Raw genomic sequence first — 14,364 nt, 5'->3', positions numbered from 1 at the left:
GTCTGTGATTTCAGTTGGGGAATGGGGGAGTTCAGTCCATCACCTTATTAGTAAAAATACATCCAGAGAGGGAAAAAGAAGAAAAAAAAAGTATAAAAGCAAAACATGCATGTGGATTTAAAGTAGGGTTTTTCACCTTTTCTTACAGTATGTTTTATTTAAGGCCACTTCCCCTCCTCCACTCCTCCTGCTCCCTCTTCACTCACCACCAGGGCTTTATACCTGTTTCTAATGCAGGACCGTACCTGCCGGAGCCACGCCCCTCAAGGGGACGTGGCAGTTAACTAGTGTCTCGGGGCCTCCTTGTCCTTCGTCGTGATGTTCTTCTCCTTTGCGGTGACTTGGTCTTCTGTCGTCCGTTGCTGGTGTGCGTAGCCGTCTCTCCTCTTCTGCCGTGTCCTCCGCTTCAGACGCGGGCCGCCTCTAAGGTCCGTCTTTTGTTTCAGAGGGAACCCAGATTTCCAGGTTCTCTCCGTCCTCTCCTTCTGGGTTATCCCCGGCGGTGCTCCCGGGGTACCTTCGCTCCCGCTGGTCGCTGCTAAGGATAGCCGGGCATTCTGGTGCCCGGCTACTGCGCACAAAGAGTGTCCCTCTCTTGAGGGCATGAGGCGACAGGCCTTAGAACATGCAGCAGGTGAAGTCTCTGGGGAACACCTGATTTACTGAGAGAATGATCTCCTATATAGTGAGCCTAAGACTTCAGTTACTGAGGCAGCACATGTGCTGGTGGTCCCCCAGTTTTACTGGGCCTTCATACTGGGTTTGGCTCATGACATACCCCCGGCAGGACATTTAGGGCCAGACAAGACCTTTGCCAGGCTTGTCGTTCACTTCTATTGGCCCCGAATGATGACAACTTCAGATACATTCTGCAGGTCCTGTCCCACCTGCCAGGCCAGTGGGAAGTCAGGGAAAAAGCTGAAGGCTCTCCTGATCCCTCTTGCTGTTGTTGGCTCCCCCTTTGAAAGGGTGGGCATTGACATCATTGGTCCATTGGACCCCAAGACAGCACTAGGCAACAGGTTCATCCTGCTCTTGGTGGACCATGACACACGTTACCCAGAGGCTATTCCTCTGAGAACGGTGACTGCACCTGTGGTGACTAGACCTTTAATGGGAATCTTTACCCGTGTAGGGTTCCCCAAAGGGATAGTGTCTTACAGAGACACCAACTTCATGTCTGCTTACATGAAATCCATGTAGGATGCACATATCACCCTCAATCCAATGGTCTAGTTGAGAGATTCAACAAGACCTTGAAGGACATGATTGCAGGCCTATCTGAGGCCATGAGGGGTTTGTGGTATGTCCTCTTGCTATGCCTTCTCCCTGCCTACAGGGAGGTGCAATAGAAAGGAGTAGGGTTCAGACCCTTTGAGCTGAACCCTACTCCTTTCTATGGAGGACCTGTAAGTATTGTCAAGGAGGGGTGGGAGAAAGCTCCCAGGAAACCCCCCAGGATGTGGTCAGCTACACATTGGCCCTCTGCAACCAGATGCACCGCTTCTGGGAAAATGCCAAAAGTAACCTTGAGGCCAGTCAAGAGGTTATGAAACAATGGTATGACCAGAAGGCCACTCTGGTGATGTTTCAACCTGGTGACAAAGTATGGATCCTTAAGCCAGTAGACCCCAGAGCTCTCCAGGACAGCTGGACTGGCCCATCCAAACTAAAGAAGCATTTTTGGGAGGCCACTTACTTAGTGGACCTCCAGACCCCTAGAAAACCCATAAGGGTACTCCATGTAAACAGACTCAAGCCTCACTTTGAGACGTCTGGAGTGAGCATGCTTTTGGTAACAAATGAGTGGTATGAGGAGGAGGGGAGTGAACCTCCCTCTGACCTCCTCTATGCACAGGAAAGTGATGGGTCAGTGGAGGGTGTCAATCTCTCTGACTCCCTGACCCAGAGCAGCGGAGTAACTGCTACCAGTTGCTGGAACATCTTGCCTCACTGTCCGCCCTCACCCCTGGACTCAAACATCTGTGTATCCATGAGATTGATCCTGGAGATAGTTCCCCTGTAAAGAACAAAATTAACAGGTTGTCAGATAGGGTGAGAGCCAGCATCAAGGAGGAAGTTGCCAAGATGCTAGCTTTAGGGGTGATTGAAACTCTAATAGTCCCTGTTCCAGCGCAGTGGTATTGGTACCAAAAGCTGCCACACTAGGTGCCAAACCAGAACTTTGGTTCTGTGTGGACTACAGAGGCCTCAATTCCATCACCAAGACTGATGCACACCCCATCCCCAGAGCTGATGAGCTTATTGACAGACTAGGTGCTGCCAAATTCCTCAGACCTTTGATTTGACCTCAGGTTACTCGCAGATCACCTTAATTGAGAAGGCAAAATAGAGGTCAGCATTATCCACCACTGAGGAACATTACAAATTCTGGGTGATGCCGTTTGGCTTTAAGAATGCCCCTGCTACCTTCCAACAGTTGGTTAACAGGGTTCTGTGCTGTCTATTTAGACAACATTGCCGTCTACATTGCTAGTTGGAAGGAACACCTGCATCACCTCCAAGAAAAAATTCACCTTTCTTCTGTCTTCTCTTCTTCGTTTGAGGGCATAGTGCTTGCACCTAGCGGTTAAGCCATCATAGCACTTAGTCCTGCTTAAGTGTGGGCATGCTTGGCAAGGTTAGTCACTCTGTGTGACATGCTCAATGATGGGCCAACGGTGGCCTTTCAGTGCTAGGGTGGCCGGCAGGAGTGCCCTCTTCTGTGCAACATTACTTCTTGTTCTCTGAGGGCTCTCTCTTTCTCTCTTTCTCTCTTTCTCTCTCTCTCTCTCTCCCTCTCTCTCTCTCTCTCTCTCTCTCTCTTTCTTTCTCTCTCCAGGGCTCCTGCTCTTGCTGTCAGATTTCTGGGTGCAGCCCTCTGAGCACTTCCGACCTTGTGTTCTCGGTCTCTGACCTTTGTGGAGGCGCTCTTGTGAGCTGGTGCTTTGCCAGGCAGTGGTGGGGCTAGTGGACAGTCTCTTTCAGTGGGCATCCTTTGCTGGTGCCTTGCATGCCTGTTCCTCTCGCTAGTGGCGTTCGCCATCCACCACTGAGAGTGTGCAGCATTATCTCTAGAGGGAGGTGGTTGGATGGTGGGAGACAGCCACTGGGGGTGCGTAGCTCTCACCTTTCCCACCGGGGATTTTTTCCTCCTCATCGTGTTGCCTCTTTTCTCAGGCAAATGCACGTTGAGCCCTCTCTGGGGAAGTAGATCTCTGGCGGCATGCAGTGGCAGCATTACTTGATAGCTGAAGAGCAGGGTATTGCAGGGGTTAACAGTCTATGTGCAAACATTCTTTCTGCCTCTGGGAGCTAGGGCAGCCCTGCTAATGCTGCAGGCTGTGCTGCAGATCAGTCTCCATGTCAGCAGGTAGGTATCATTGGGTACGCTAGTCTCTCGCTGCATCGCCTGTAGCTCCCACTTTCCCTTACTCTGGGGAACAAAGGGAAGTGCAGAGCTGGGAATGCGACTGCGGGGCTTCCCTCAAAGCTCAGTCTAGTTAAGAGGTTGCATGGCCGCTTGAACGCCACTCACCAGGCCGTTGTAATTTCTCCTTCTACCGTGTGGTGCGCTGCAGGCATGAGAGGCACAGCGCTTCCACAGCAGCTGCCCAAAGCAAAACTCACATGGGCACTCCTTATTGGTGGCTGTGATCACCTAGGCCTGGGAGCAGTAGTGGCTCTACTGGGTGTTGCTGCTCTTGCGAGTGTTCTGGCTGCCAGGACTATGGAATAAAGAAGTATCTAGTAGTTGTTTAATTATGTTCGGCTTGCGGTTTTCTGGCACCAATTAATAACTTTTCCAGTCACGAGGTGTTACTGATTTGAAGTTCCATGCTTTTTAATTGTTCATAGGTGTATACATTGTTGTCTACTGGGTACTTCTTTCTTCCATGATACTGAGGAGGCCCGTAGTTGACAGGGGCCGAAACGTGTCAACACCTTATTTGGAGGAGATTTTTTGAAACTCAAAAGCCATTTAAATGTGCATGGAGATTACATCTTTTGAAATGAAGTGGACTTAAGAGTCCCCTAGATGTAGTCTTTGTTCAAACTACCTCCTACCCAGACTGATTTCTTAAATTAAGGATCACAGCCACACAAAGTTGAGTAAAACTGGAAGATTGGAGTAGGACTGCACTGAAATGTATTTGTACTTTCAGCAAGAGATCTGGAAGTGTTTGGCTTTTGAGTTTTTTTTATGTATGTGATTTGTCTTCATTGCAAGGGATGCTTTCATATTTCAGGTACTATGTATAGTAAGCAATAGGCTACTGCGTGATTCTAATTAATTATAATAAATATGTTCTAAGAAATTATTTATTGTATTTTCGGTGACTAATTTGTGTATTCACTGTTGCAACTAAGAATGTAGAATTTTTTCCTATTACAAACCTTTTTAGTGCATGCTTTATTTATATAACCAGCTGTAACAGGGTCACTTGTTGACTATTGTTGTTGACAATATGGATTGCACCTTCTGGTGTAGTGTAGCGATTTTAGCCATAGCTCCGTGCACATTATTTTAACACACTAGGCCAAGCCGCTGTGCACTCTAACCTAGATATATTTTATTTGGCTTTATTTTATTGTTACAATAGCCACTTTTACGGTCTTGTTTTATTTTCTGTTTATCTACTTGTTTTTCCTAAGCCAGCACAATGTTCTCAAACAAGACATTCTTGCTCACTCTGTGCTTCTTCCAAGGCTACAGCACGGTACATTGCCGGTGAACGTGGTGTAAGTTTAGTCTCCGACATTTGTAGAAAATACACATTCTTACGTAGGGACATTTTCTCAGAACATCAGCTGTTTTATTATAAAAACACTTCTTTGTCCCTTAACATGATAAAGGGAGATTCCAGCCAGAGAATCACAACTGTCTGCTGATTGCTGAATGCTTCACTACAGATGCTAATGCAGACTGCAGGCCTTTGCTCAGGTATGAGGGATGATGTCTTCCCAGGGGAACCTGAAGGGCAGAATTAGAGCTTAATATGCTGTGCTCTATTACAGCTTAGGTAGGAATTAGTCTATTAATTGTAGCGACAATATGATAGCATTATTTCTATGCTTCACTCTCCTCGTTACCATTTTAATATTGTCATGCTATGCCGTCCTGGTTATTGCAGCTCATGCTTTGCTATCTAAAATGCTGTTGTTTTATTAAAATCATTATTAAAACATATAGGGCCAGATGTAGGTTTGAAAAAATGTGCACGTCGGAAATTGCGATTCAATGCGAATCGGAATTTCCGACTCGCAAAATGGGATCCAAGAAAAAAAAGCTACACCAATTTGCGACTCGCAAATGATGTTGCACCGCAGTTTGCGAGTTCGCTTTAAGGGAGGTCGCTTTTTGCGACCTCGCTAAAAGCGAACTCGCAATTTGTTAGTCGGGTGTCGCAAATTGCGACTGGCCTGCAAATTGCATGCAGGTGCAGCATAACAGTTGGAAAATACACTTCCTGGCTCTTGCTAATGACATCAGAACCAGGAAGTCATCAAATACACCTGGGAGGAGGGAGGACCACACCCTTTTCAAACTGCTGTGCAACACCCAGGAGAGAGGAGCTGCTGCTACCATGGAGGACACAGGCAGGGCAGGGAGGAAAAGAAAACTCAAGTTTTCTGAGAAACAACTTGAGGTGCTAACTGAGGAATGCTGCCAGCACCATGACCAACTTTTTGGCAAGGCAGCCCTGAGTGTTCCAGACACTGAGGAAAAGAAGATCTGGCTGCAAATCCAGGACCGGATCAATGCCATTGGGGTGAGCCACCGAAACCTGGATGAAATTAAAAAAAGGTGGTACAACCTGCGCTCCAGAACAAAGGAGAGGGTGGCAGAGCGGCTCAGGGAAATGAGGGGCACAGGAGGAGACCCATCCACCGTCCCACCACCCACAGCCATGGAGGAATTGGTGGAGCAGACCCTGGGGCCTGAGGCTGTGTCAGGAATGGGAGCAGTGGACAGTTCTGCGCAAGGGACATCCAAAAGTGAGTACCATGAAATATGCATTCACACCGACAAATGCAGTATCCACACTCTCCCAGTACACAGCAGCAGGCACAACCAGACTAGCTCCATTCCAGACTAGCAACCACTAGAATGGTGCATTATGGGCAATGTAGTACAGTAGTCAGCATATAGGCATATGTTTATTATTGAGCCATACAACAGATGTGAGAGACTGACAGTGTGTTCCCTATGTCCCACAGGTCTCCCACACGACACCCCCAGCAGCCACACCATCCAGGGAGTAAACAACAGGCCAGAGGCAGTGCAGGAGGCTGTAGCAGATATTCCAGGGCCCAGCACAACACCACCACAGTCCCCTCCAGAACAAGTGCAGGACATGGAGGAAGCACACACGACCCCTGGCCCCAGCCCCACAGTAAGACGTCTAGAGCCAGCAGCACAACCATGTCGCAGACGCAGATGCCAAGTTCAGGCGGTGCCCCAGGAGGAGATAGGGGAGGCAGCAATGTCCGTAGTAGAGGCATCCCTACTTACCGGTCAGCACCTGCAAACAAGACAATTGCGGTTAATATCAGGTGCTTTGCACAGACTTGAAAACAACATGACCCATGGCCTGGCTGATGTGAACTCGCAGTTCACAAGACTCAATGACAATGTGAGCGAACTCACCCAGTCCATCCACCAACTAGTGACGGAACTGGTGGCAGATAGACGCAGCGCAAAGCACAGGGAGCGGCACCTAGTCACACGCTTTGACCGCATAGCAGCGTCCATTGGGCGTCTTGCTACGAACACTACTGGCCAGTCAAGACGGACCGTGAGTCTGCAGGTTGAACTTGGCCACTTTGCTGGGGATGTGGCACAGGGACTAGGCTGCATCAGCCACGCAGTGGACATGTTGGAAGCCAGGCAGGTGGCAAAGGGCACAGGTGGGACCCCTCAGGACAGTGAGGAGGGGTCCACAATCAGCAGTGTGTCTGCAAGTGACTCACGTGTGCTGAGGAGTGGAAGTGCACGGCAGGGGTCAGCAGACCCACCTGGGATGAGCCATGCTGGGCGAACAAGGAGGAGGGTGTAGGCCATAAGACAGCATGACTCATGAGGCACATGAAGTCAATGTGTCCTCATAAAAATTGAACATGTGCAGCTCCTTACGGACAGAATTTTTCTTTCAACATTTAGTTCACAAATAAAAAGGTTTTGATTGTTCCACTACACAATTGGGCTCATCAGTGAGTGTGGTGACAGTTGCCACGTACCTGCTAAAGTATTGGGTTGCAATGTGGTCCGTCTCTGTCTGCCTTGATTTGCAATGCTTCTATCCCCAGGCTGGCGATGTGGTAGCTCTTGCTTGGGGTGAGATGTAGCCCACATCTGGTGGCCATGTTGTGTAGGATCGCGCATGCGCCAACGATCTTGAATGCTGTTACTGGGGCATACTGGAGCGCACCCCCACTTCTGTGGAGGCATCGGAATCTTGCCTTTAACAGTCCAAAGGTCCTCTCAATGACCGTTCTGGTCCGCCAATGGGCACTGTTATATCGCCTCTCATTCTTATTGCCAGGTGTTAGGTACGGGTAAGTATCCATGGTCTTAGAGCATATGCACTGTCACCTGTTTGGCAAAAATAAGCAATGTTAGCAGGGCATGGATGGTTTCTATAGTGACCTGTGTGTATGGCTTCAGGGTGTAGTCAGCAATACCTAATAGATATCCATCTCCAAACTCCCCATGTTCTAGGCGTTGGTGTATCCTATCCCACTGTGCCTGAAAATGTATGAGTCATGTGTACTCCCTGGACATTTGGCTACAATGTCAGTGATGACATTATGGGCGTCGCATACCACCTGGATGTTCAGTGAGTGGGTAAATTTCCTATTGCGGAACACATATTCCAGATTTGCAGGAGAGCAGATTTGTATATGTGTCCCGTCCACACACCCTATTACATGAGGGAAGTTGGCAATTCTGTAGAAGTCCAACTTGGTGCTGTTAATTTCTGCCTTATTCCTGGGTAGGTATATGTATCTGGACATGTGTGTGTAAGTATGGCATCTAGGAAACATCTGAGGAATTGTGAGAGTGCACTTTGGGTTACCCCACCTGCCACTGCAATCACCCCCTGATAGCTACCTGAGGCCAAGAGGAGCAGTGAGCATAGCACTTGCACATGTGTGGGGATTGCGCTGCCACGCATTGTCTGGCGTTGAAGCTTCGTATTGAGTAGTTCAATTAATTCTAATATTGCTGTGCTGCTGAGTCTGTATTTGTCATAAATCTCCTCCTCAGTTTGTTGGAAAAGTGTCTGACTGGTTCTGTATATTCTCTCCTGTCTCTGGCTCCTCCTCCTCCTCTGCTGGGTGGCGTGGACTCTCCTCCTCCTTGCTATCACATACAGTTCAGCCATTTTGAGTAACCCAGATGCCTTCTGGGTCTCCTTTTATACTTTGGTTCTGGTTACCACCTGCTCTGACTTAGTGGTAATTTGGGTGTGCAAAATGGGCTTTTTGCGACTAGTCGCAATTTGCGAGTGGCTTTTTCAGATGGTTTGCGACACGCAAATTGCGACTTCCTCTTTGCAGGTTGCAAAATCAGGTCGCTATTTTTGCGAGTCGGTAATGGATCGCATTGCAATTTGCACTTTGGAAATAGGATTTTTGCATCCCATTTCCGATTTTGCAGTGTCGCAAATTGCGAATTGGGCCATTTGTGACTCGCAAAACTTTGCTACATCTGGCCACAACTGCCTCTGTTTGTCATTTAAATATGAGACTAAGTTAACTGAGAAAAACGGATGAGACCTGATTGACCACGGCTTCCCTGAGAAACCAATTATGTCATGAGTTCGGCTGCCCAATCATCCCTGCCCTTGGGAGGAGATGAGGCACTACTAGTTGGCCGGAGCAAACCCCGGGTTGGAACGACAGGTGTCACCTGCAGTGGGTTAGACTCAGTCTCCCACACTGCGGGCAATTCTGCCACTCAAAATCCAGTAGACTCAGTAGAATAATGAGAGCCTACGCGACATGGCGCCGCCAACGTTTGGTCAGGCTCTAATTTTCGGGTCCTCCTGAGTATCTCAGTCTCATTATATGTAATGACACCTCAATACCGTATGCGGAGACGTCCGTGGTACATGAGGATTTCCACCCCAGCTATGTAGGTTATCCTATCTGGCGCTGGAGGCTGTTCAAGCTTGAACTTTTAAAGGATAAACCCTATTTGGTGTGCCTTCTCTGACCATTTCTTCGATCTAGTATGGCGAATCCACAGCAGATAGCAATAGCAGTCAATATGAGACAACTTCTGACTGCACATTTACTAGCAAATGGCCTTGGGGGGTCCAGTCACATTTGTGGTGGATGCCCATCCAGCTTATAGAACGGAACTTTTTTATTCTTGGGTCATATTTCCAGCAGTTGATGGGAACACATATACATTTGATCACTATACACATGCAAACGCACCTGGACAATACAGGGCATATGCATATTTGGAAATACCTTTATCTTATCAAGAACATAATAATTGGCTTGCTGGCGCCCTACCTTACACAATATTACCATAAGGTTAGGTCCTCTAAGTAATGTTGGTCCTACCTGGCCTTTATTTGCCACCTATACCCCACACTCTGCAGTAGCGACTTTAGCATTAGCTGAGGTTCGTTGCTTATGTACTGAATTAACAGCGACATGTAGACGGTTAGAACAGTTTGGGATGCAAACTTTAAATACAAACCCAGCACGTGCTGCGCCAGCACAACCACATGCAGTAACGCCAGGTTTAAACCCTGCGACTGTACATTCGATCATGGGTAAAGTACCCACCAAACGAGAGGAAACTCCATTTTGGTTAGCCCAAAAAATAAATGCGCTGGAAGCAGTATTTACCCATACGGGACCTCAGGATAAACATAGAATTCTAACAATTTGCTTGCATTTTGGATGGTCCCCACAGTAGATAACTGTAATCCCTGGGGCATGGTATTTGCAGCGCTCTATACAACTGGACATGGTACACCGACACTTGCCAACTTACTGGAAGTGTTGAAACAAATTCAAGATGAATACAGGGCTGCCCCGGCCCTAGACTTGGGGATGCAATTGATGGGTAATTTTGCCACGTTATCCTCAATTATTTTAAGTAATCTTAAAGGGGATGCCGTCGCACTAGCAGTGCGCATGCAGCTCTATGAAGTTCCTCAACAGGATCAGGAACGTGAGCTACCTAAGATTATCGCAGAGCCCTATTCTAGCATTGGTCAAGATAGTTTGGGGGCTAGGCCAACTAAACCACAATTTCAGGGCAAATCTAACAAAGATTTTTCCAAGCAAGCTCCTGAGGGTAATAGAAATGCTGGGATAAAAAACAACAAACTCCAAAAAAAGAGAGTGGAGAATCTCCGCGTATGGAGGCCCCACAGAATAGATATAATCTCAGAAATTGAGATAATATAAAAACGCCTGATAGATATCAATGTACTGATACACACCAATCTCGTTCCTTTCAGGACTCATTGGAAAAACGAAATGAGAGAGGTGGGTGATCAGAGCGAAGAACAGAGTATGTGAAACCAAGGCAGGAATCACAACGCTCATCTGAAGTTTCTATTAAAAAGGAAGAGAAACCCACCCAACAAAAGCCACAATTTAAAAAGAAAAAAGTGGCAGCAGTCGCAATTCGACATGCCGCCCAGGAAGAGGGCCCTCTTGAAGAACAGGAAGTGGGCACTGGTGCTGCCAGACAGTGCGGCAGAGGTCACAATAGTTTGCCGGAGTCTTCTAGAGCTTCTGGAGGTGAAAGCAACTGATGACTTTCTACAAGTAGAAATTGCGGACATGCGTGTCTCCACGCCTGATAGAGTGTAAAAAGTAACGTTACAGTTAGAAGTAGACATTGAATGGATAATAGACGCAATCTTTTGGGATCGCGTAGTCAATATATGTGATGTTTTGCTGGCCGAACAGGATAGGCCACCTGAATTTGTCCGTACCTGCCCATATGGAGAAGATGTTATTAAACATTCTTTCTCGTCCCTTGTTCTGGAGGAACTTGCTAAGTTCTATGCCATTGATTGGGCTTTGGCACAGGCACCTGTGTTATATCCCGTGGGATGGGATAAAGAATCCCCCTACCATGTAATTCCTATTAAAAATGAACCCCAGCCACAGCCTCAGTATCCGATAAAACATGATGCTAAAGCACCTGTGAGGGAAATACTTACACAGCTGGAATACCAGGGCGTAATTGAACCCTGAGTCTCTCCAATGAACAATCCTTTATTCCCAGTAGCTAAACCAGGCCATTCATACAGAATAGTCTTAGACTACAGACACTTAAACAGTTATACACGCACATATGCTATACAAAACTCACATAGCACAGCACTGATGAACAATATAGTGCGAAAAAATATAAGACAACACTGGATATTTCCAATGGTTTTTTCTGGCAGAATATAGCACCTGAGAGTAGAGACTTAACAAGTTTCAGCGCACTAGGCTCCCAGAAAAAAATTCAGTTGTTTACCGCAGGGGTATAAGGACAGTCCAGGACTGTTCGCAGCTCGTGTCACTGTAATTTTGCATGAGATTGACCCTGAAGCATTGTCCTATGTAGATGATATTTATCTGACGGATGATGAATTATTACAACATTTAAAATGGGTAGCCCGCATTGGTGTCGGATTTGCTGAATTTGGCTACAAATTAAACTTCAAAAAAACAAAAATTGCCTTCCTCAGCGTCCTGTTTCTGGGATATGAGCTGTCAAGTGAAGGAAAGAGCCTAGCGCCACAATTCTTAGAAAAATGCGCACAATTACAACCTCCAAACACGATAAAAAAACTCCAATCTCTATTGGGTTTCCTAAATTTTGGCAGAACTTACATTCCAGATTATGCCACACGCATAAAACCTTTATATGATTTGATACGTCCTGATTTCTCCAGTAAATTTTGGACAATTGAACATACACTCATTCTCAGAGATCTGCAGACAGACATGCTTGCAGCACAACATCTACACACAAGGCACACTTGGTTATCAGAGTAATTGCTGGTGCCATCGGTTTCACCTATGTGACATTTAATGAAGGTGAAATGGTCCCGATTGCATATAAATCTCACTTGTACTCAGCAGCAGAACGTTTTGCTCCTACAGAGAAAATATTCACTGCTGTACAAACAGCTGTCATGAAAGAAAACCCTCTAGCTCAGGGCAAACACATAAATGTTGTTTCCCAATCCCAGCTCTAGAGGCTATCACAAAAGCTAATGTTCCAAATGCAAAAGCATTGCATCCACGTTGGATACAATGGGCCGCGTCTTTGACAGCCGCTGATGTAGACTACATTTTTGACCCAAGATTACAAAACAAGAATTTTTGCAGTACGAACTAGAGTACCCAAATCCAGCAAACACACTGCATATCCAACAATATCATAGAGTCATGTATACTGATGGCTCTGCACAACCAGCAATTGGCACAAGGCACCAATATTCTGCTGCTTGCGCAGTCGTAAGTGGCTATAAGGAGGACAATAACTTTTGTCCCCTACACACATACACACAAACCCTTGGGGACTGCACAGCACAATTGGCAGAGCTAAAAGCTCTGTTCATGGCACTGGAAAATACAGATCCTGCGCAGCCAACACTGATTGTTTGTGATTCGTACTATTGCGTCCAGTCCTTCAATGAATACTTGCATTACTGGTGCCATAATGGGTTCAGAAATTCTAAAGGCAACACCATAAAACACAGATTACTGTGGGGGAAGGTAGTAGATCTAAAAGAAACTCTACCAAATGTCCATGTTGTGCATACACTTGGACACCAGTGCGTTGGAATACACGTGGCTGTAAACAAACTGGCTAATGAAGCCGCAAAGTCAGCAGTAGCTACGACTGCTGTAGCTGCAGTAACCCATTTAAGTACAAAACTGGACTCGGACATATGGGCTGCCGTAAAAGCTACGGCTGATGGTACGCCCTAACCTAAAACATTTCCAGCTAAATATTTCTACCAAATGGGAGATCGCCTGAACGCTGAGGTTACGATACCAGGCGTAGGTGTGAGAGATAGTCCCATTAAAAATACAAGACCAGAGTTGATTAAAGCAGCACATGAAGTGGCAGCATCTGCTCATGCTGGTGTGGCGGCTACAATATCACTCTTACAAGCTCGCTATTGGTGGCCAGGCCTCTACAAAGTGGCCAAACAGTATGTCCTTTGTTGTGAAATCTGTCAACAAATTAAAGTTTCCACCGCTAAGCGCCCACCGAAGACACCCCTCTTAATTTCCAACAAACCTTTACAATGTGTGTACTTGGACCATTGTGGTCCCCTAACACCGGAAAGTGCATACAAATACATTCTCGTCGCTGTTGACTCCTGCTCCAGATTTCTATGGGTGTGGCCACAAGGCTCGGCTGATGCTCGGACCGTTATTAAAGATTTGCGAGTCTTTATCGGTACATATGCATTTTTGGCTTTCCACTTGGACCAGGGCCCTGCTTTCACCTCAAGGGCTTTCAGGGACACCATGGCTTCAATGGGGGTCCAACTCCAGTACTCGTCTCCATTTCATCCTGAGGGAAATAGTGTTGTGGATCGATTAAACCATTATTTAAAGCAATCCTTAACAGCCAGAGTCTTAGGTACCTGTATGGAGTTCAGAGAGCATTTAACAATCTGCCTAGAAGGTCCCTGGGGGTCGGACTTCATATGAATGCCTGTTCGGAACTCAAATGTATGTTCCAGATCTTGATGGCCCTGGTGTGGAGGCGGCAGAAACACCTTTTGACATAAATGATCATGTCACTGTCTTATAGGAATTACAACAGTTCAGTGATGACAATTCTCCTGGCAATGCTGCCTCCATAGGAATTAAGGATATACCAGTAACATCTACCAGCTGGATTCCTAGAGTTGGGGATCTAGTACGTGAAAAGGTCGCTGTGAAAAAAAGAGTTTGATCCTTCCTATCGAGCACCGGTCCCAGTCTTGGGGACACATGGTACCAGAACTGTCATTCTACTGCCGTTGGCAGGTGCCAAGGAAAATCATTTTGTCTCCATCGACAATGTCAAACTACACCATGTGGCCGATCCTGCACAGCAGACCAAGAGGAACAACCGGTAGTTCCTGAATACCGCTCACTACTGGGCAAGAAGTTCCTCTACAAATTGTAAGCAGCAACACTGATACATCTCCGACCTTGGGGAGGGTGGAAAATGATCTTGCATTGGTTCCACTAACATTTAATAATACCGAGACAGTTGATCGATTTGATACAGCATCAACACAGACAGATGGTGCCATTTATTCAATGCCACCACTAGAAACATCAACTCCACCAGTAAACACAGCTCCAGTTTTT

At 46.7% G+C, this 14,364-nt stretch overlaps 1 long non-coding RNA gene across 1 annotated transcript in view; it reads left to right on the top strand.

Moving 5' to 3' along the window:
• Positions 1-14,364, top strand: part of LOC138301946 (uncharacterized) — a 137,808-nt gene that overhangs the window by 58,783 nt on the left and 64,661 nt on the right. The window lies entirely within an intron of this gene.

The sequence above is a fragment of the Pleurodeles waltl genome, chromosome 6 (genome assembly GCF_031143425.1).
Source record: "Pleurodeles waltl isolate 20211129_DDA chromosome 6, aPleWal1.hap1.20221129, whole genome shotgun sequence".
Classification (NCBI taxonomy): domain Eukaryota; kingdom Metazoa; phylum Chordata; class Amphibia; order Caudata; family Salamandridae; genus Pleurodeles; species Pleurodeles waltl.
Note: the sequence above shows the minus strand (reverse complement) of the source record. Positions and strands in the feature narration are given on the sequence as shown.